Raw genomic sequence first — 20,704 nt, forward strand, 5'->3', positions numbered from 1 at the left:
GGTGTCTGAGGTACCCACTCCAGGTCCCGGAGGCTCTAGGTTCCCAAAGCAGTTCCGGTATCCTGGAACTCCGGCTCTCCGAGGCTCAAGTTTCCCGAGGTGGCTCCAGTGCCCCGAGGCTCTAGTTTCCCGAGGAGGCTCTGGCAGCTGGGGGCTCTAGGTGCCAGATCACCGAGGTTCTAGGATCGTGAGGTTCTAGATCACCGAGGTTCTAGGCTGCCGAGGTTCTAGATTCGTGAGGTTCTAGATCACCGAGGTTCTGGGCTGCTGAGGTTCTAGATTGTCCTCTAGATTTGTCCTCTCTCTCCTTCCCCACCTTGTTAACTAGAGGAGGGTGGTTTGGCTCCACAGACTGGACCTCGCCAAATAGGCCACATGGGAGATTAACCAATAGGGTTTATTTTTCTACAGCAACGTTCTGGACATATCACCCCCCTCCTCAAAAATCTTCAGTGGTTGCCTATCCATCTCCATATCAAACAAAAACTCCTCACTATTGACTTTAAAGCTCTCCAACATCTTGACCCCTCCTACCTCATCTCCCTTCTCTCCTTCTACATCCCAGCCCACATTGGACAAATGGCCAAGCTACTGGCCACGTTGTCTGTGGGCCTGTGACTCACCCAAGGCCACATAGCAGGTCTGCTGTGGGGTTCTCTTGTCTCCCCTCCTAGAATGCCTTGGGGTTGAGACATGCCACCCAAGGCCCCTTAGGATTCTCCATAGAACAGGTTTCCAGCTTTAGCGTGCAGTGGCTAGACTGAGATGCCACGTGTCTTCTCACTGCACTTCTCTGTGCCTCAGTTACCTCATCTATAAAATGAAGATTAAGACTGTGAGCTCCATGTGGGATGGCCTCTATGTCCAGGCTCATTACCTTGCATCTACCCCAGTGCTTAGAATGGTGCTTGGTAAGTGCTTAACAAGTGCTACAATTATTATTATTATTACAAGCAGACTAAACAGCAGTGTTCAGCCTTTAGTCACTGAACGTGCCAAAACCCACCTCAAACTCATCACATCATCTTCCACGTCCTTCAGATGAAAAGCACCCAGGATGTACCTTGGTTCTGAGCAGTGACAGCTCACTGCTTATTGTCCAAGTGGTTGAAGATTTACCTCTGAACAAACCAGGTCAATTTAGGATGAATGTGTCTTCTGGGAGGATACAGAGAACATGGAAATCTAAAGAAGGCAAAACTGAGAATAGAATATTAAAACATGGTGTGAACTGGAGTTGGAAAATAAAGAGCTAAGCCTGTATTGTAAATCAATGCCACCAAGCTGCTCATAACTTGAGGATGTCATTAAAAGATGTCCTCTGCTGACAGCTGGAAATTGTGAGGAAGAAAATGTAGAATCAAGGGTAGTCTCTAGACTTTACACTAAAAATAATAATAATAATAATAATAATTTTTTGGTATCTACCCCAGCACTTAGTATAGTGCCTGCCAATAAGTGCTTAACAAATACCATAAAAATGGGCTATAGAGTTTTACCAGGAAAACAAAAGCAGTGGCAATAGCGGTGGTGGCCTTTAACTTGGAAGCAGTGTTTATCATTTGGCAAACAGCAGCAGTGCCTGGCATAATAGTTAGTGCTTAACATATATTATTATTATCATTGTTAAGGGACAGGCTTCGATCCATACTGCTGCTATCCTGATCCAAATACTTATCATTTCCTGCCTTGATTTTTTTGCATCAGCCTCCATGCCAACCACTCTTGCCTCCTGTCTCTCTCCATCCTCTTGGAGATCAACCACCACACAGTACTTGGCACATAGTAAGCACTTAACAAATACCAACATTATTATTGTCCTTACCATCGGCTTCAAGGCACTCAACTCACCTTGCCCCCTCTTACCTCAGTGTTTTCCTACTACAACTCAGTCTGCAGACTTCACTCCTCTGAGGCTCATTTACCTCTATTTTGTTTATCCTGACAGTGAACCCTAGCTCTCACCTTCCTGCTGGCCCGGCCTGGAAGGCTCTCCAACTTCATAAATACCAAAACATCCTCAGAGCCTTATTAAAGTCTCATCTCCAAGATGCTTCTCTTCGCTGGCTGGCCTTCAATTCCCCATCTCCCCCAACCCTTCAGCCTCCTTTGCCTCTGTGCCCTTTATTCACTCCACCCTCAGAGCCACAGCACTTTTGTACATTTCCATGATTTATTTATATTAATGTCAGTCTCCCCCTCTAGAGTTCTACTAAGCTTAACACAGCACTTTGCATATAGTAAGTGGTAAATAAAAGTTGATTGGAAGAACAGGATAATGATTGGTTAAAGGTTGGGGCTCTACTAGGAATGCTGCTTTCAGTACCTTAAAGAGAAAAATTGTGTAGTAGGTAGTACAACCCTCCAGATTGTAAATTCTACACATAGTAAGTGCTCAAATACCATTAGATGGTGATTCTGTGGAAACGCTGTTATCAGTTCTTCAAATGTAATGCCATAGGAACCCACTGCAAAAGATGAAAAGTTCAGTGTTCACTGGAAACATATTTACAGTGCTTAATACAAACACTTGTAAATATGAGGGAAATTTCAGAGAATTTAAGCTTTCTAGGTGAAAGAAGCAAGCTCACCTCCCATAATCCTCTGGAATGTCTTCTTTGATGGTATTTGTCAGGCTTTTAAGTGTTCAGCAGTACTGTAATTGTTAGTACAGACATATAAGTGAAGGCTGCACTGGAATTTGGAGTCTAATTCTAATTCTTTCATCCACTTCTTTTCATCCTCATTCTCTCATATTCATTCATTCTCTCTTCTCAGTTTATCTCACTTTAATTTTCTCTAATTCTTTTTCTAATTTTCCTTCATTTTTCTCCAATTCTCCCAAATTCTTTTCCTCTAATTCTCTCAACTACTCTAATTCTTCTGTCCCAAACTCTAAAATTCTTCCAAATTCTGTCTTTTTGCATATTATCCCCTAAATTATCTTTTCACAAATTCTCCCCTAACTTCTCCCAAAATGTCTTTTCTCAAATTCTCCCCAACTCTTTCCAAATTCTCTTTTAGCAAATTCTCCCCTAAATTTTCTCTGCAAATTTTCCCTTTTCATAAATTCTCCCCTAACTTGTCCCAAATTCTGTCCTTTTGAAAATTCTAAGTTCTCCCAAATTCTCTTTTCCTAAATTCTCCTAAATTCTCCCACTCACTCATTTACATTCTCTCTCATTCTCACTCTCACTCTCTTCCCAGAACATGAAAGTACAATTTTTGCCTGACCCTCTGGAACTTTTGCAAACTTGTAAACATCTGTCCCCCTGCTATCAAGTGTCAATACCTTGTAAAATATTACCCATTTCTGTATGACAAATTTCTCAATAAAGACTTTACTATTCTCCACCTATATCATTCCTTTTTCCTCATTACAGACAATGCATAGTCAAAGACAAATCAAGCTAAATGTTGTGCTATACTAAAACACTATATGAGTATATAAAAACAGATTAAACAAAGACTTTCAAAGTGGTACTGTCACTTCAATGTTACCAACTATTCTTTTAAAATTTTGGGAACAAAGACCGAAATGCCACATTTTAGAATTATTTAATCCTGCAAAAGGACAGATTTATTCTTCATACATATACCAACTCTTATTGTTCATACCTGAACCACTGTGTCAGAAATACTGTTAGTTCACTATGGAAGACAGACAGGAAGGTGGTGAAAAACAATAAGAAATACCATTAAGGGAAACAGTCTTGGGGGAATGAAGCATATGGCACATCAGTCAGTTCATCCCATTGGCAGTTCACAAAATTGTCCCAATAACTGAAGTAAAACTACTTTGTGTGCAAAGTTAGTGCTAGGAGTTTCACTCTTCAAAAAACTACAGAAAAGCCCTTTTTATCACCCCAAGCATTTGTAGTCATCACAACCTTCCTGAGAACTGTCTAGCTTGGCGGAATTAGCTGGCCTCTCTCCTGCAGTTTAAACACCCCCTTTTTGCATGTTGAACCTAAGCCTTCCTGAAGACACCTAGTTGCAACTTGAGGTAGAAATTCACCACTTAAATGATGGAGCCTGTTAGAACTGTGGCACTGATTTACTATAGTTATGTTTATTGTGTGTGTGTTTGTGTGTGTGTGTGTGTGTGTAGACATATAGATGTGCATATCTATATAGATATAAATAAAAAGTTAGATGTTAGTGGAAAGGTTAAGCCATGCAGCAAGCATCATCTTTGCCCTAGTTTCTACCAGCATAATTAAGACAAACCACCAAAGCCCAAATAAAAATTCTCAAAGTAGTGGTTAACTATTTCAAGTACAAAGAATCTTCCCAGTTCATTTAAAGTTTGATGTAAATATGGACATAGAAGAGTAAAGCAGTACTCACCAGAGGCAGCTCTACTTAAGGGTGTTTTTTAAAAGGGAAACCACTTCCACTCTATTTAATCCATTTCTTAAATACTGTTTGAACTCCAAAAGCCAAGGACACTTTGCCCTTAATTTCATATAAAAAAACAACAAAAAACAACCTTGAGTGGGTAGTCTTACAAATACAAATCATTAGTTGTACCACAAAGGATTTATTTGGTTTTTACTGGGGGACGGGTATGGTTGGGGGACAAGGGTGAAAGGGGGAATGTCTGGTCTTTGCTCCACTTAGTTGTTGTCTCAGTAAATAATCTAGAAGGGAATTTAGTCCAGTGTCCCTTTCTTTCCCAAAGCTAATATCAACAGCTACCACTTATTCTTGGCTAGTTTCTCTGAAATTACCCATTAACCTCAATCATCAGGGAATATGTAAATGATTTCTTCCCCAGTACTTAAAGCAATATCAATACTACTAGATATACTAGCTATACTACTAGAGTCCTGTAGAGCCAGCCCAGGAAGGTGACTGCTAATTCTATTGTACTGTACTTTCACAAGTACTACTATTTACAGAGCACTGTATTAAATCGCTCAATAAATAACCACTGATTGATTGAATCCATGCTAATGAGATAGTATAAAGCAGGGAAAATTGAACAGTTCAACACCATATTCTGAACTTAGTGAAGGTTCCAATTATTAACATAAACATATGGGTTTTTAGTCACAGCAGCAACTGCCTTAGTTTCCTGACATGCAGTCTGCTAGATGTTTAAAAACAGCCACATATAAAAGGAGCATTTTGAATACTATTTTCATATTGATTTAGCCAAGATGGGGGTGCGGGTGGGGGGAAGAGAGGAAGAAAAAAAAATGAAGCCACATGTTTCAAGTGATTTCTTTAAGAAAATATGGAAAGGGGTGCAGCAACCCAAGTGCTTCAAATGAATCCTGTCTGGATCCCAAAGCTTTTACATTTGGGCACAGTCAATCTCAATTATTAACTTTGAAGTGCACAAAGCTAACATCTGGCCATGACAGCAGTGAATCTTTAAAGCCAGCAACAGCTCTCCAGCCGCTCGAGTCCAAGGAAAGTGAAGTGTTAACATAAACTAGTTAACTAGAAGGAGTCACATCTGAGTAACTGACAGGCTCTCTTTTCCTCATGTAGTTAATATGGTAATGTTGGATAACAATATTTCAAAAATGAATAACAGGTACTTACAGATTAAACTAGCCTGTACTGGCAGAGCTGTGGAATTTTTCTTCTCTAACTGTAGGTAGCAAATGCTGATATTCTGCTGCTAGGTAACAAAAACACAGTTGCATTCAACTGAGGAATTCAATCAAGAATTAAAAAAGTCAATGTCATTAAGTTCCCTCAGAGATTGCTAAACACTTGGCAGTTTCTTCTTTCACTTATGTGTCACAAAGTTCCTTTCAATTGAATGTGACCAGATACCATCTCTTGGACTGATGTCTCCGTAAAGGGAATTATGAACTGTTTATTCTAAATTGGAAGTCTGATAAAATAGACAAAAGAAGTGGTTGGTTGTTACCAGGTTAGTGAATCTCTAGTAAAAAGGCAGCTAATTTCAGAAGTTAAAGGGGCAATTTCCTAAAGCTTTGACACTAGTTTTTGACTTACACACTCCTTCATTACCAGGCTCTATTTTCTAACTATGTAAAGAGATGGTATAGATTTCATCAGTTTCTTACTCCTTCTTCCCTTTTCTTATGGGCATTCTTTGCTTTTTGCCTGCATCCTTGTTCTGAAAAGGTAGGTTTACCTCCTTCTCTCACTCCCTGCTCCTTTCAGAAGACATTAGAGAGAAGTATTTAGATTGCACAAACCACTTCCTTACCTTCCTACTTCAAAACCACAAATGGAATACACAGAAAGCATGTTCCTTTTTTAATATGGTGAAAAATTATCAGTTCCGCTAAAGCATGTGTCTTCACTATGCATTTTGGCTAGAACTCTACTATAATTGGAAACATTTGTCCACCAAAAACTCCCTACATTAAAGGCAAACTGGATGTATAAAATTAAGCTTCACAATGGTAACAAAAATGCTTGATTTTAGGTCCCTACAATTTTTTGTAATAATAACAGATCATAAAAAACCTCCCCAATATGTTCTTTACTAAGAAGTCTGGTCTATTTCCTTCCACATAACCTGTCATGTAAACTCATGGTTTTTGCTGGAGGCAAAAATCTATTTCTTTACTTTATCCAAGTTGGGTGGAACAGGATGCCAGTATTAGCTTCTCATTACATCAGTTGCCCTACAAGTGGGGAATATAGGGTAAGGCTAATTAAGGTTTACCTTAATCTGCCTCTAAACACAGAATTAGAGAGAACCATTAAACAAACATATTAAAGGTATTTCGTACCACCACTTTTGCCATAATACCATGTGCAACCCACACACACCTGTAATACCTATTTGGTATAGCTCACAATTTAAGATTAATAATAATAATAATGTTGGTATTTGTTAAGCGCTTACTATATGCAGAGCACTGTTCTAAGCGCTGGGGTAAACACAGGGGAATCAGGTTGTCCCACGTGGGGCTCACAGTCTTAATCCCCATTTTACAGATGAGGGAACTGAGGCACAGAGAAGTTAAGTGACTTGCCCACAGTCACACAGCTGACAAGTGGCAGAGCTGGGATTCGAACTCATGAGCCCTGACTCCAAAGCCCGTGCTCTTTCCACTGCGCCACGCTGCTTCTCAGATTAACCACATACCATCTATTTTAATACTGTGAGTTCAATCAATCATTCCTGCCCATTGTAGAATTTAAAAGCATGGGTTGGATCTTTCACTTCTGATTCTTTTCCAAGCAGTGCTCTGCACTCAATCAGCACTCAGATACTATTGATTGAAAAGCTGATATATTTCTTCTCTGAACCTTTAGTTATGAGTTAATGATAAGATCTTTCAAAAATATATAGTGCTGAGAAGATTCAGAGAACATTCTTCAGTTTTTAAAGTTATATAGCCACAAATTACCAACTAGCCTGAAAGGGATGGAAATGGGAAGCCAGCCACCCCAGGGTTTTGCTCCAAGCTACCATGGTCCAAAAAATTAACAGCTCAGTATAGACTAAAAATTTTAGTGCTTTGCCTCTTATGTTATTCTTTATAGTACCCTTCTCTAAGATGCTGGTTTTCATCTTGTTTCCAACTTAGAAATAATTTCTCTCCTCTACCTCCAAGTAAATCATCAAACCTGGGTGTTAGGTGACCACAAAACTATTAGCTGGGACTGTTTCAGGATCTTTAGATATTTAAGAAGGGCTCAAACTGACTTTCCCTCCTACCCACTTATCCAAGTGCGATTTAGAAGATAGGGTGGAAATAGGATACTTCTGCAAACCAACATGCCTATGTGACTTAGGTATTGGGAAGAGGGGTGTCAGAGTATGTAGGCACTCTACCAGGTACTAGAAATGCTAAGTATTTATCTCTGACATGGGTTAGGAAAAAATTTACCTAAATATTGTGAAAATCATGACCATAGAAGAAACAGGCTAAGTATAATTGAGAAAGTCAGATAGGAAAAGAGTCAGCTTCCATGAATATTTAACCTCAAAAATACTGCTTAATTTACCATTCTGTCCCTCAGTTCCTTCATCCATAAAAAGGGGATTCAATATCTGTTCTCTCTCCTACTTTAGACAGTGAGCACTATGTGGGACAAGAACTGTTTCCAACCAGGAACTTGTAACTACTATGGTGCTTGACACATAGACATCTCTCATACACAATTATTATTATTGAGTCACTACCCTCGTCTTGATGGAAATACATAAGAAATTGACCATGGGTATAGCAAAGAATGGTAATCAATTGCTAAGTACAGCATTTAGGTCTGTGAAGTCAAAGGACACATGACATTTCTAGTTCCCTAATAAGAGTACTGAGTTTGGATGGAACAGGTCTACACAGATATAGACTTACTTTAAAATGGAATTACAACAGAAAATTTCTGGTGCTTAAAAGAGAAACAGAACATGAACCTGGGCTCCATTTCAGAGCAAGAGAGGAAATGTCAATGCTTCCCTTTTCTCATAGAAGCAGGCTGTCTTCAGATTTGTTAGCGATTCGAAATGCCAATTCATTCATTCATTCATTCAGTCATATTTATTGAGCACTTACTGTGTGCAGATCACTGTACTAAGCACTTGGAATGTACAATTCAGCAATTCAGATGGAGACAATCCCTGCCCAACAACAGGCTCACAGTCTAAAAGAGGGAGAGAGACAGCAAAACAAAACAAGTAGTCAGGCATCAATACCATAAAGATAAATAGAATCATAGATATAGAAACATCATTAATAGAGTAATATAGAACATGTATAAATATATACAAATGAAATATACTCTGTGTACAAATATACAAAAGGGAGGGAGTAGGTGGAATGGGGAGGAGAGGAGGGGGAGAGGGAAAAGGAGGGATACATCTGGGAAGGCCTCCTGGAGGAGATGAGCTCTCAGTAGGGCTTTGAAGAGGGAAAGAGAGTTAGTTTGGTGGATGTGAGGAAGGAGGGTATTCCAGGTCAGTGGTAGGACGTGGGCCAGGGTGTACTTTTCCAAGGTCAGGAACAGTAGTGCCTGAAGACATATTTTGGTAGAAAACCTTGGGATGCACTGTGTTTACATTTCATTCACAATTTTTTGTTCAAATCTTGGGAGGGCTAATGTCCCTCATATATTAAGACCACAGTAACAAAAACCTGAATTTCCTAATAACTGAAACTCAGGACACACACTGCATGCACAGTAAGTTCTTAAAAAATACAACTGATTTTCTTCTTATATAGGAACAGTTGGCATAACAAGCCCAGAGGTGTTGGTCAAAATTCACTGATCAATCATAGTGAAATCAATGTTTGTTTTATTTCTACCTTTTCCCATCCCCACTTGCTCTTCAAAAAAAAATTCAGGGCCACACACACACCCACACACAAAAGCTGTAATTTAAAAATTCTATGTTAGCAATAGTAAATTACTCATTGGATCCCCCAATTTTGAATTAGACTGAGTGGAAAAAAAGTGTCAGCCAGTAAGTCAGTCTGACTTTTTGCAAGTCAAATTTGTAGTTTTTCCCATCCTCACTTCTCATAGGGCTCTACATTAAGATTTTCTCTGATATAGTGACGTGTAACAATACCACGTATCCTTTTAATGCTATTAATAATATAGTATATTCGGACTCCACGTGCACTTTTAGTTCTAAGGATTGGACTCACTGAAAAGCTTGAGTTTAAATATCCAGGCAAGTTTTATCCCCAAAGGGTTATTAATCCATTTCAAGACTGAAAATGCTTCATAACAGAGATTTCATCCACCAGGTGAAGGGCAGGATATAGTATTGGAATTAAAAAGGTCGCCCATATTCAAAAATGTTAAGACGTGACCAACTGAGTGGTCCAATGGCTATAAAGTACAGCTGATCAAGTTAAATGACCAACAAACTGGGCAGCAATCTTCTCAAATGGTAACACTGTTCAATTCCTATAATTTTGTTATCACATCACCTAACAAACCACAGTCAAACATGAATATCAATATAGGCCTTCTATACTTAATAGAATATAAAAACCTCCTCCAGGAAGCCTGTCCCAGCTGGCTCCACCCATTTTCCTCCTACCCCAATACTATCTGTGGCCTCGGGCTACAAGCCCTGCTCTGGGAGTCAGTAGTCCCAATTCACCAGTGACTGACCGTTCAGCAGTGACTGACTGTGGCTGTGGATGAGTGTGTGGTCCGGATTCCCTCAGCCTGGGGGAGTGCTGACTCAGCTACCATCTAAGGCTCTGCGCCCAAGGCTGCAGTTGACTGTGGGTCCAGAGTGCTGCCCTCTCTACCCCTCTCCCACAGCCCAACAATCATGGGCCTGCAAGCCCGGGCCTGTCTGGACTGGTACCAGAAGAGCTGACCGTGGTGGGCTGATTACTGCACTGGGGAAGGGGCTGAGAAACAAAATCCCAAAGAGGAGTATGTGACAAGTTATTAGCTTCTGGACTGTTACAGGCACAAGGGGGCAGTGTTGCCTAATGGATAGAGCGAACTCAATCGCTAGAAGGAACTCAATTCCCCTGCCCCCTCCTACATCACCTCACTTCTCTCCTACCTCCCAGCCAGCACACTTCGCTCCTCTACTACGACCTGCTCACTGTACCTCAGTCTAGTCTATCTCACCACCGACCTTTCACCCACGTCCTACCTCTGACTTGGAACATCCTCCCTCCTCATATCCGACAGACAAGGACCCTCCTCCCTGTCAAAGCCTTATTGAAGGCACATCTCCTCCAAGAGGCCTTCCTTGCCTAAGCCCTCCTTTTCCCTCCTCCCACTCCCTTCTGTGACACCCTGACTTGCTCGCTTTATTCATAATAATTTGTTAAACACTTACTATGTGCAGAGCACTGTTCTAAGTGCTGGGGTAGATACAGGGTAATTGGGATGTCCCATGTGAGGCTCACAGTTAATCCCCATTTTACAGATGAGGTAACTGAGGCACAGAGAAGTTAAGTGACTTGCCCACAGTCACACAGCTCCAGCCCTACAATATTTATGTACATAACTGTAATTTATTTATTTGTATTTATTTATATTCATGTCTGCCTACCTCTCTAGACTGTAAATTGGTTTTAGGCAGGGAATATGTTTGCTAATTGTTGTACTCTCCTAAGTGCTTAGTACAGTGCTCCACACACAGTAAACACTTAAGAAATACCACTGAATGAATGAATGAGTTTTAGTCCCTGCTCTGCTACTTGTCTCCTGTGTGACCTTGGGCAAGTTACTTCACTTCCCTGTGCCTCGGCTCCTTCATCTGGAAAACGGGGATAAAGACTGTGAGCTCCATGTGGGAACATGGACCTTGTCTAATTCATTCATTCAATTATATTTACTGAGTGCTTACAATGTGCAGAGCACTGTACCAAGGGTTTATAATAATAACGATGGCATTTGTTAAGCGCTTACTATGTGCCAAACACTGTTCTAAGCACTGGGGGGGATACAAGTTAATCAGGTTGTCCCACATGGGGCTCACAGTTTAAATCTCCATTTTAAAGATGAGGTAACTGAGGCACAGAGAAGTGAAGTGACTTGCCCAAGCTCTTAAATACCATCATTATTATAAAGAAGCAGCATGGCTCAATGGAAAGAGCATGGGCTTAGGAGTCAGAGGTCATGGGTTCTAATCCCTGCTCCACCACCTGTCAGCTGTGTGACTTTGAGCAAGTCACTTGACTTCTAGGTGCCTCAGTTACCTCATGTGTAGAATTGGGATTAAGACTGTGCATCTCATGTGGGATAAGATGATTACCCTGTATCTACCCCAGCGTTTAGAAATGTGCTGTGTACATAGTAAGAGCTTAACAAATACCAACATTATGATTATTATTATTACACAGCTGACAAGTGGTGGACCCAGGATTTGAATCCACGAACTGTGATTCCCAGGCCCGTGCTCTTTCCACTGAGCCACGGTGCTTCTCTCTAATTTACATATCTACCCCAGTGCTTAGTACAGTGCCTGGGACAGAGTAAGCACTTAAATACTAAAAAAAAAAGGGAGGGGCCTCCCAATCAGCTGCTCCTAGGACATTTGGCTAGCAGGAGGAGAAATAGCAGCTGGGAATTATTTTTAGTTATTGCCTTGGGTGGGCAGAGCACAGATAACTCAGGAGGTCCAGTCAGACAGAGAAACACTAAAAGCTGAGTATCATATATGCAAAACCCCTCTGTTTGAGTGCTCCTCTGCTATCTCAAATATCTTAGGTTTGGCAATCCTCAAGAGCCACTTTGCCAAAAATGTGTTCTCTTTCATTTTAAACCATACGGACTCTTCCTCTCCACATTTCCCACAACGCCTCTCTGTGTGATGCTCTTGAGCCTTCTTAGGGAAATTATGTCTTCGATTCTCAAAATGTATTACCATAGAAAAGACTCGTTGCCATTGGCTATGCTCATATTATCATAGACAAGACTCTTTTTTCCATTGGCTAGGCTATATTATTGCAGACAAGAACTGTTTTGCCAATGGCTAGGCTCCTGAGGACCAAGCAACCCAGCAAAGGGACACAAAAATCAGCCAGAAGATGCCCGGTCTGGGGAAGGAGCGCGGCTTTGTGTTTTTGGGAACAGTGAGGTGGCATGCCTGAGAAGATTCCTCCTTACAAAGATCCTCCGGACGGCACCTTGCTTCCTGCTACGTCGCCTCCAATCGACTCAGGGACGTCAGCTCTCTCAGGCTACATGCAATCCGAGGGGATCCGCTGCTCCCCACAGAGTTTTGGGTGAAGTGGACAAGCCACGGTGCCAGCTCCACCTCTTCTACTGTTCAGCCAATCAATGGTATTTTTGAGTGCTTACTATGTGTGAAGCACTGTACTAAATGCTTTGAGACTACAATTACTCTCCTCACCTTCAAAGCCTTAATGAAGGTACATCTCCTCCAAGAGGCCTTTCCTGACTAAGTCCTCCTTTCACCTTCTCCCAGTCCCTCTGCGTCACCTATGACTTGCTTCCTCTGGCAGCCCCAAAGCATTTCAGTACATATTTGTAATTTTATTAATTTAGGTTAATATCTCTCTCCCCCTCTAGACTGTAAGCTCCTTGTGAGCAGGGAATATGTCTGTTATATTGTTGTATTGTATCCTCCAAAGTGCTTAGTGCAATGTTCTGCACCTAGTAAGTGGTCAATAAATACGATTGACTGACTACCATGCAACAGGATTAGAAGACATGTTCATTGCCAGTAACAAGTTTAGAGTATAGTCTTCTGTTTGTTTGCTTTGATTTATGGTATTTGTTAAGTGCTGACTATGCATCAAGAACTGTTCTAAGTGCGGGGGTAGTTACAGGTTTATCAGGTTATACTCAGACCCTGTCCCACATGGGGCTCACAGTCCAAATAAGAGAAAGTAGGATTTAATCCCCATTTTACATTTGAGGAAACTGAGGCACAGAGAATTGAAGTGAATTGACTAAGGTCACACAGCTAGCAATTGGCAGAGTTGGGATTAGACCGAAGTTCTCTGACTCCCAGGCCTGGGCTCTACTCATTAGACTATGATGCTTCTCAGTCTCACTGCCACCCTGCCTCCTCTGACTCTACCACCCTCTTTACCTAGTTCCAAAATGGGTCATAATATCCCCTCAAGCCCAAGGACCCTCTCTCTCAGCCCACATGTCACTCTAAATGAAATGTTCATCTCTTTCTCCTAGGCCCATATATTGATAACTGGCAACTGCACAGGACAAATCAATTTCTTTATGATATTTGTTAAGCTCTTGTAATGTTCCAGGCACTGTAATAAGCACTGGATTAGTTATAAGGTTGTCAGGTTGGACATAGTCCCTGTCCTACATGGGGCTCACATTCTTAATCTCCATTTTACAGATGAGGTAACTGAGGCACAGAGAAGATAAGTGACTTGCCTAAGGTCACCCGATCGACAAGTGGTAGATCTGGAATTAGATCCCACTTCCTTTGACTCCCAGGCCCAGGATCTATCCATTAAGTCAAGCTGCTTCTCTAATCAAGGGAGAAAGAAATGGAGTTTCGAAAGGTTCGACTCTCAAAATTAGCTGGATACCAATAAATCAATTCATGATATTTACTGAGTGCTTACAATGTTCAGAGCACTTGAGAGAGTTTAATAAAATACAATATGAGTAGGTAGACATGATCCCTACCTTCAAAGAGCCTATGGTCTAAAAGGGGAGATGGACATTAAAATAAATAACAGATAGGGAAATCTGTAAAGTTTATTAAGGGTATGTACATAAATGCTGTTGCCCTTAGGGTGGGGAGAGAATCATAGTGCTTAAAGGATCCAGACCCAAGTGTATAAGCAATGAAGAAGGGAGAGCAAGAAAACAAGGGGTCAATTAAGGAAAGCTTCTTGGAGAAGATGTGATTTTAGGAGGGCTATGAAGATGTGAAGAGCAGTGGTCTGTGGGAGGACATGGGCAAGGGATCAAGCAGTGAGATAGACAGGTTCAAGAGTCTGTGAGCAGGTTGGCATCAGGGGCAGTCTGGTCTTTCCAGGACAATGACCTTCATGGATGGCGACTCAGGAGAAGTGCGGTCTAGTGGAAAGAGCATGGTCTTGAGAGTCAGAGGACCTGGGTTTTAATCCTGGCTCTGCCACATAACTACTGAGTGACATTGGGCAAATCATTTAACTTCTCTGTGCTTCAACTACCTCATCTGGAAAATGGGAATTAAAAGTGTGACCCAATGTGGCTTAGCAGAAATGGCTTGGGAATCAGAGGACATGAATTCTAATCCTGGCTCTGCCACTTGTCTGCTGTGCAACCTGGGGTAAGATACTTAACTTGTGTGGGCCTCAGTTACCTCCTCTGTAAAATGGGGATTAAGACTGTGACTCTCACGTGGGACAACCTGATTATCCCCTCTAGACTGTGAACCTGTCCTGGGTAGGGATTGTCTCTCTTTATTGCTGTGGTGTACTTTCCAAGCACTTAGTAAAGTGCTTTGCACACAGCAAGTGCTCAATAAATACAGTTGAATGAATGAATGAATGAATGTGGGATTGGGACTTTGTCCAACATGATTAACTTGTATCTATCTCAGGGCTTAGAATAGTGTTTGACACATAGTAAGCACTAAACAAGTACCATAATTGTTATTATCAATAGTAGAAAGAACATGGCTCTGGGAGTCAGAGAATCTGGGTATTGACCCTGGCTCCACCACTTGCCTGTTATGTGACCTTGGGCAAGTCACTTCACTTCTGTGTATCTCAATTCCCTCATCAGAAAAATGAGGATTCAATTCCTTTTCTCCATCCTTCTTAGATTATGAGCCTGTGTGGAGCAGGGACTGTGTCTGACCCAGTTGTCTTGTGTCTTCCCTGCTGCTTAAGACAGTGCTTGACAAATAGGAAGTTCTTAACAAATATCACAATTATTATTATTATCATTATTATTATTAGAGCAAGGTATGTGGGCTGGGTTGTAGTGGGAGATGAGTTAAGTTAGGTAGCTAATTGAGTACACTTAAAGTCAGTAGGAAGCAGCATGGCCTAGTGGAAAGAACCTGAGCCTGGGAGTCAGAGGACCTGGATTCTAATCCCATCTCTACCACTTGCTTTCTGTGTGACCTAGGGCAAATTGCTTCATGGGGTCTCCTGTTTGGCTTCCTATAATAGACTGGGAACCCCATGAGGATAGGGGCCATGTCAATCTAATTAATGTTTAGAACAGTGTTTGACACACACATTTAACAAAGACCACAAAACAGGTTTGTTTGCTGTGGAGATTAGATGGGCAATCATTGCAGGTTTTGAGAAGTGAGGAATCTTACACAGAATGATAGTTCTGCTCACGATTTGAAATTCAGTCCTCGTTCTTGGATTTTAAGCAAGACTGGCATAGGTAACAGTGATAAAGAGTCTTTGTCAGTTTTAATTTAATTGTCCTGGGTTTACAAGCCCAAAGTGCAACAATGTGGACTAATGGATACAGCACAGGCCTGGGAGTCAGAAGAACCTGGATTCTACTCCCAGCTCTGTCACTTGTCTGCCAGCTGATCTTGGGCAAGTCACTTCACTTGTCTGTGCCTCAGTTACCTCATATTTCAAATGAGGATTAAGACTGCGAGGCCCACGTGGGACAAGGACTGTGTCCAACCTGATTAGTTGTATAGATCCCAGCACTTAGTACAGTGACTGGCACATAGTAAGTGCTTAACAAATAACATTAAAAAAAATGCCCTGATCAATTGCTTGAATTTCAATTCCTCTATCCTTCTTGGTATTTTGAGACAAATCAATCTGTAATGTAAAATGGGGTTTAAGACTGTGAGCCTCATGTGGAACAACCTGATTACTCTGTATACCCCAGCGCTTAGAACAGTGTTTTGCACATAGTAAGCACTTAACAAGTACCAACATTATTATTATTATTATTATTGATGCAATGAAGCTGCTCAATTCTGGGTCCTAATCTTCCTGTAGAAAAATTAGTCTGTTTTAGGCAGATCTCACCCAACAATTCCTCTCTTCTTAAAACAATATCAGACTGGTTTTTGGCCATCAAGGATTTCCCTTTAGTAGTTCCTATAGGAAAACAACTCTGTGTTTTTGTTGGTAATAAAGACCCACAAGGCAATAAACTCACGTGGGACAGGGTCTGTGTCCAACCCAATTTCCTTGTATCCATCCCACCACTTAGTACACTGCCTGGCACATAGTAAGTGCGTAAAAATTCCATAATAATTATTTTTATTATTACTATCCCTCTAAAATAGAGAGACCTGGAGTCTCAGGGGGCTGAGGCTATAAGGAAGAGAAATTGGCTAACAGAATCTACATGAAACAACCTAATTGGCACAATGACCACATCATCAGCTAAGCCCTGTGCTTTTATCAGAGGAATTTTAATGTGGAGAATATTGATAAAAATGATTGTGCTCAGCACTTGTTACCTACAAAGCCCTCACGTACATATCCTTATGCTCCACTGCTTCTTCTACCTGTAATTTCTCTCACTTGGCCCAAGGGAGATGGAGGCACTTTTTATTTTGCATGCAAGGCAGGCTGTTGAGGGGGAGTGTCCCTGGGGTTCATTCATTCAATCGTATTTATTGAGCATTTACTGTGTGAAGAGCACTGTACTAAGTGATTTGGAAAGTACAAAATAACAATAAACAGACACATTCCCTGCCCACAATGAGCTTACAGGCTACAGAGGGAAAGACCGATATCAGTACATATAAATATATTACAGATAGGTACATAAGTGCTGTGGGGTTGGGACAGGGAAAGAAAAAAGGGAGCAGGTCAGGGTCATTCAGAAGGGAATGGGAGAAGAGGAACCGGGCTGTGAGGGTTATTCTGGGAAGGCCTCTTGGAGGAGATGTGCCTTCAATAAGGTTTTGAAGAGGGGGAAAGTCAATGTCTGCTGGATTTGAGGAGGGAGGGCATTCCGGACCAGAGACAGGACATGGGCTAGAGGTCAGCAGCAAGATGAGGGAGATCAAGGCACACTGAGAAGGTTAGCACCAGAGGAGCAAAGTGTACAGGCTGGGTTGTAGTAGGAGAGTAGTGAGGCGAGGTAGAAGGGGGCAAGCTGATGGAGGGCTTTAAAGACAATGGTGAGGAGTTTTTGTTTGATGCAGAGGTGGATGGGCAACCACTGGAATTTATGAAGAGTGAGGTAACATGTCCTGAATGATTTTGTAGAAAAATGAGTGAAGTATGGATTGGAGTGGAGAGAGACAGGAGGCTGAGAGGTCAGAGAGGAGGCTGTTGCAGCAATCCAGCAGGGAATAGGGTGAGTGATTGTATTAATGTGGTACAGGTGGATGGATTGGAAAGGGCAGATTTTAGCCACGTCGTGAATTTTGACCCATTGGATTTAGAAATGGATAGAATATGTGGGTTGAATGAGATAGGGGAGTCAAGGATAATGCCAAGGTTACAGGCTTATGAGACAGGAAGGATGGTTGAGATGTCACTGGCCCTGTCTTGGAACCCTGTTCTTTCACCTGGATCAGGGACCCCAGAGAGTTTCCCTGGCTAGTGCTATCTTCAGGATCTCCCCGCACACCTCTGGAATGTTATTTGTGGAAAGGAGAATCTCCTTGGAAGGACAGCTCCAGATGGGAAGAGAGGAGTGTCAAAGAAAAGAATAAATTAGTACTCTGCTTTGGTTACCAAGGTAGCTCAACAGGCTATTTTAATTTAAAAGGCCCAAATACAAGCAATTGTCTGGAGGACTTGTCTTTTTTTATGGTATGTGTTGACTGCTAGGCACTGCACTAAGCACTGGAGTAGATGCAAGCTAATCAAGTTGGACACAATCCATGTTCCACATGGGGCTCACCATCTCTAATCCCCATTTTACAGATGAGGAAACCGAGGCACAGAGAAGTGAAGTAACGAGCCCATGATCACCAAGCAGACAGGTTTGGGAGTTGGGACTAGAACCCAGGGCCTTTTGGGTTCTATTAGACCATTAGACCACACTGAAATATCAAGTGAATGGATTGCATAGGGGATCTTAATAAGCATTCAATGGCAACAGACCAGTTTTTAATGGTATTTGTTAAGCACTTACTATGAGTCAAGCACTGTTCTAAACGCTGGGGTACACAAAAAACTAATTAGGTTGGACATAGTCCCTGTCCCCATGGGCTTACAGTCTAAGTAGATGGGAGAACATGTAGAGTCCCCATTTTAAAGTTGAGAGAACTGAGGCACAGAGATGTAAAGTGACTTGCCCAAGGTCACACAGCAAACATTTGGCAGAGCTGGGATTAGAACCTAGATCCTTTAGCTCCCATGCCTGTAAATGTATCCAGTGGGCCACACTGCTTCTCCTGCTAGGCCTTCCACTAGAAAATCAGCTCTTGAAAGCATCTCCCAGAGAGTTTACAGTGCCTGACATAAATCAACTACTTTACTTCCTGCATGCAAAGAGTCTCCACTGAAGTCCTTCTGGTTCTCATGTGCTCCAGGACTGGGAGCACGTGCCCTTGTGGTTTTATTTAAAATGTCCATATTTTTCAAAGCTTTCCTATTTTTAGTTTCCCAAGTGCAGGGCTTTTCTCTCTTACAGATGCGCATAAACTCCATGGGGCTCTCCCTCTGTGCAGGTCAAAAATGCTTAGCTCACAATGGTTCCCTGATCTTCAGATAGTATTTGTCCAACTGGGAATAATGTGTTTATGAGAGGGTCCTTAAATCTATTCAGAGACTCTAAGGGCGGATCAAGCTCTGGGATCTTTGTACCCCAAAAGTGTTTTCCAGGGGTTAGATCCCAAATTAACACTTGGTTATTAAGTGCTTACTTTATCAAGCACTATTCTAAGCCTTAGGGTAGATACAACTGTATCAGGTCAGCTGTTGGTTTCCTCTGGTATAAGATTTTTTCCTCATGGAAGTTTGGTTTTTTGACAAAGCAAGTATCGTTTTAACATTAAAGTGCTAAATGGAAACAGCTCGAGGTAGAGAATCAGAAAAGTTCTTCTAATTAGAAAAGTTCTAAGTTGCTTCTGGATGCTCTGATTATAACAAATTTTGAAAAACTGATTTCACAAGTGACCAATCCAACATTTGGGCCTAACTGCTTTTAGTACAGCCAGTCTTCTTATACTGGGTGTCTTCCCTGCAAGTTTTGAGAAGAAGTATGGCCTAGTGGAAAGAGTAGTGGCCTGAGAGTCAGAGGACCTGGTTCTAATCCTGCCTCTGCCAATTACTTGCTCCATGGTCATGATCAAGTCACTTCACTTCTCTAGGCCTCAGATTCCTCAACTGTAAAATGGGGATTCAATCCCTGTTCTCCCTTAGACTGTGAGCCCCATGTGAGAAAGGGACTATGTCTAACCTAATTAACTTGTGGAAAACTTGCTCCATCATAGGAAAACTTCCCTTCATCCTTGACCTGTTCCTGACCTAATCAAGGCTATTCCTCACCATCACTGAAAGCTGACTCTCTCCCCAGATGACACAGTCATCCCTGTTGCTCTCTCTAGAGAGGGCTCATCTTCACCTAATCCCCAAGACTCAGTGGGAAAGCCGCTGGGGTGGGGCTGGGGTGTTGAGTTCCTTCTCCCTCCAAAATGCTGCTTTCGCATCATTTTACCTCCCCCAACCTTCTCTTTCCCTTTCTATGAAGTCTCTATCATGCACTTCTACCACCCACTTCAGATTCTAATAATGCTTGTCTACCACCCCTCAAGCTCCACCTCCAACTTTTTGAATGATTTTGATTCCTTTCTCACATTCCTTCTCTCTCCTTCCCTACACTGATTCTTAACCACATAGAGGTTCCTGATGACCCTTTCACTACCTGCTTTTTATTACTCCTCAACTCCATTTTCCTTCTGCTTCACCCCAGCTCTCCCACTCACTAACTTGCACACGCACTTGATCTCATCATCTCTACTCACTGTAAAATCTCTACCCTCATCAGCTCTGAAATCCCTCTCTCTGACCACAACCTCCTCACCTGTCTTCTCTTCCATACACGTCCTCCCTGCAAATCTGTGCTGTTACCTCACAGAGACCTTTGCTATTTTGACTCCATCCAATTTTCTCAAATCATCATGCCCCATTTAGCCTCCATACCTAAACAAATTTCCCTTGATGACCAAACTGACACCCTCAACACCACACCCTCTACTGAACTCAACACATTCACTTCCCTATCCCTTCGTTGATCTCATACCACTAACCCACAGGCTTAGATCAACTCCACATTACAATTCCTCCTCCTCCTCCTCCTGCTCCTCTACATGAGCCACAGAGTGCAAGACACAGGCGGCTGCTGGCAGAAATCTAGATATCAGAGAAGTAGCGTGGCTTAGTGG

The sequence above is a fragment of the Ornithorhynchus anatinus genome, chromosome 4 (genome assembly GCF_004115215.2).
Source record: "Ornithorhynchus anatinus isolate Pmale09 chromosome 4, mOrnAna1.pri.v4, whole genome shotgun sequence".
In the NCBI taxonomy this organism is placed as follows: Eukaryota; Metazoa; Chordata; class Mammalia; order Monotremata; family Ornithorhynchidae; genus Ornithorhynchus; species Ornithorhynchus anatinus.